We start from the raw sequence: 3831 nt of genomic DNA, 5'->3' as shown, positions 1-3831 counted from the left end.
TTCCCCATCTATTTCCCATGAAGTGATGGGACCGGATGCCATGATCTTCGTTTTCTGAATGTTGAGCTTTAAGCCAACTTTTTCACTCTTCTCTTTCACTTTCATCAAGAGGCTTTTTAGTTCCTCTTCACTTTCTGCCATAAGGGTAGTGTCTTGTGCATATCTGAGGTTATTGATATTTCTCCCTGCAATCTTGATTCCAGCTTGTGCTTCTTCCAGCCCAGCATTTTTCATGATGTACACTGCATAGAAGTTAAATAAACAGGGTGACAATATACAGCCTTGACGTACTCCTTGTCCTATTTGGAACCAGTCTGTTGTTCCATGTCCGGTTCTAACTGTTGCTTCCTGGCATGCATATAAATTTCACAAGAGGCAGGTCAGGTGGTCTGGTATTCCCATCTCTTTCAGAATTTTCCACAGTTTATTGTGATCCACACAGTCAAAGGCTTTGGCATAGTCAATAAAGCAGAAATAGATGTTTTTCTGGAACTCTCTTGCTTTTTCCATGATCCAGCGGATGTTGGCAATTTAATCTCTGGTTCCTCTGCCTTTTCTAAAACCAGCTTGAACATCTGGAAGTTCACAGTTTACGTATTGCTGAAGCCTGGCTTGGAGAATTTTGATCATTACATTACTAGCGTGTGAGATGAGTGCAATTGTGTGGTAGTTTGAACCTTCTTTGGGATTGGAATGAAAGCTGACCTTTTCCAGTCTTGTGGCCACTGCTGAGTTTTCCAAATTTGCTGGCATAATGAGTGTAGCACTTTCACAGCATCATCTTTCAGGATTTGACATAGCTCCACTGGAATTCCATCACCTCCACTAGCTTTGTTCGTAGTGATGCTTTCTAAGGCCCACTTGACTTCACATTCCAAGATGTCTGGCTGTAGGTGAGTGATCACAGCATCGTGATTATCTTGGTTGTGAATATCTTTTTTGTACAGTTCTTCTGTGTAGTCTTGCCACCTCTTCTTAATATCTTCTGCTTCTGTTAGGTCCATACCATTTCTGTCATTTATCCAGCCCATCTTTGCATAAAATGTTCCCTTGGTATCTCTAATTTTCTTGAAGAAATCTCTAGTCTTTCCCATTCTGTTGTTTTTCTCTATTTCTTTGCATTGATCACTGAGGAAGGCTTTCTTATCTCTTCTTGCGATTCTTTGGAACTCTGCATTCAGATGGTTATATCTTTCTTTTTATCCATTGATTTTCACTACTCTTCTTTTCACAGCTATTTGTAAGGCCTCCCCAGACAGCCATTTTGATTTTTTGCATTTCTTTTCCATGCGGATAGTCTTGATCCCTGTCTCCTGTACCATGTCACCAACCTCTGTCCATAGATCGTCAGGCACTCTATCTATCAGATCTAGGCCCTTAAATCTATTTCTCATTTCTACTGTATAATCATAAGGGATTTGATTTAGGTCATACCTGAATGGTCTAGTGGTTTTCCCTACTTTCTTCAATTCAAGTCTGAATTTGGCAATAAGATGTTCATGATCTAAGCCACAGAGAGCTCCCAATTTTGTTTTTGCTGACTGTATAGAGCTTCTCCATCTTTGACTGTAAAGAATATAATCAGTCTGATTTCCGTGTTGACTATCTGGTGATGTCCATGTGTAGAGTCTTCTCTTGTATTGTTGGAAGAGGGTGTTTGCTATGACCAGTGTGTTCTCTTGGCAAAACTCTATTAGCCTTTGCCCTGCTAATTAAGTATTCCAAGGCCAAATTTGCCTGTGACTCCAGGTGTTTCTTGACTTCCTCTTTTGCATTCCCGTCCCCTTATCCTTAAAAAGAAAAAAATGTGAGGCAAAACTAATAGAATTATAAGAAGAAGTAGGTGAATTCACTATTATACTTGGAGACTTTAACCCTCCACTATCAGAAATATGTAGATACTACAGGTAGCATATCAGTAAGGGCTTAGCTGAACTTGATAGAGCCACCAGGCAACTGGATAAAATCGACATCTATGAACAACTTCATTTAATAAACATACTTCTCATACTCATGTGGAACATACACCAAGACAGAGCATATTGTAAGTCATAAAACACAGCTTCAAACATTTAAAATAATAAAAATTAAATGAACAAAGGTACTGCAAGGAAGAAAAGGTAGTCTTTTCAACAAATGGTGATGAAACAACTGAACATCATGCAAAACTAAATCTTGATAAAGACCTTACACCCTTCATAAAAATTAAATCAAAATGGGTCAGAGATCTACATGTAAAACACATAAATATAAAACTTCTAAAAAAAAAAACAGGAGAGAACTTAGATAACAATGTATTTGCTGAAAACTTTTATATTTAGGTCTTCCTTTGTGTCCCTGGGGGATTGGTTCCAGGACTCCATATGAACATTCCCATGAATGCTCAAGTCCCTGACAGTTGGTCTTTTCATTCACAGGTTCTGCATCTGAGGATATGGAGGGTACACTGTACAACACCAAGGAATTATCCATGAAAAAAATTAGTTGATTAAATGGCATTCTTTAGATGGAAAAAGTTCAGCTCCACTAAAATCAGTCAAAAGAATGAACAGATAGACTACAGACTAGAAAATACTAGGAAAAGCATAGCTGATAACCATATTTTAGATAACCATTATCTAAAATATGAAAATACCCATAAAATTCAACAATAAGGCAATGAACAACTCTCTTAAAAAAAAAAAAAAACAATGAAAAGATTTAGCAGACACTTAATCAAAGAAAATATGAAGATGGCAAACAAGCATGTGACAAGATATTCCACATCAAATGTCATTAGGGAAATAAAAATTTAAAAAACAATGTTACCACTACACACCTGTCAGAATAGCCAAAACCTAGAACACTAACAGTACCAAATGCTGATGAGGGTTTTGAGCAACTAGAACTCTCAGTCACTGCTGATGGGTAAACAAAATGGTATAGGCACTTTGGAAAAGAGTTTGGCAGTTTCTTATGAAATTAAGCATACTCTTACCATGCAATCCAGTAATCATGCACTTTGGTATTTACTCATAGGAGCTGAAAACTTATTCCCACAGAAAATCTCCAGGATATTTATAGCAGCTTCATTCATAATTGCCGAAACTTGAAACAACTAATATGTCCTTCAGTAAATAAATGGATAAATAGACATTGGTGATCCAGACAATAAAATACTGTTTAGAGCTTAAGGGACAGAGAAGGCAATGGCACCCCACTCCAGTATTCTTGCCTGGAAAATCCCATGGACAAAGGAGCCTGGTGGGCTGCAGTCCATGGGGTCCCTAAGAGTCGGACACGACTGAGCAACTTCACTTTCACTTTTCACTTTCATGCATTGGAGAAGGAAATGGCAACCTACTCCAGTGTTCTTGCCTGGGGAATCCCAAAGACGGGGGAGCCTGGTGGGCTGCCATCTATGGGGTCACACAGAGTTGGACACGACTGAAGTGACTTAGCAGTAGCAGTAGCAGAGCTTAAAGGAATGAGCTACTATATCCAAAATAACTTGAAGAAACCTTAAATGCATATTAATAAGTAAAATAAGCTATTTTTAAAAGAAAACATACTGTATGATTCCAACTATATGATATTTCTGAAAAGGCAAAAATAGAGTGTAAAAATGCCTGTGGTTGTCAATGTGTAAAGGAGAAGATGAATGAATAGGCATATCATAGAGTTTATTAGGACAGTTAAAATGCTCTGTATGATGCTTTCATGATGGATACATATCATTATACATTTGCTAAAATTCATAGAACATGCAATCTTCAGAGTGTACTCTAATATAAACTATGAACTTTGGATGACAATGATGTGTCAGTGTAAGTTCATCCTCCTAGTGGATCA

This window comes from Bison bison, unplaced genomic scaffold (assembly GCF_000754665.1).
Source record: "Bison bison bison isolate TAMUID 2011002044 unplaced genomic scaffold, Bison_UMD1.0 scf7180017864468, whole genome shotgun sequence".
In the NCBI taxonomy this organism is placed as follows: Eukaryota; Metazoa; Chordata; class Mammalia; order Artiodactyla; family Bovidae; genus Bison; species Bison bison.
This window is presented reverse-complemented; position numbering follows the sequence as displayed.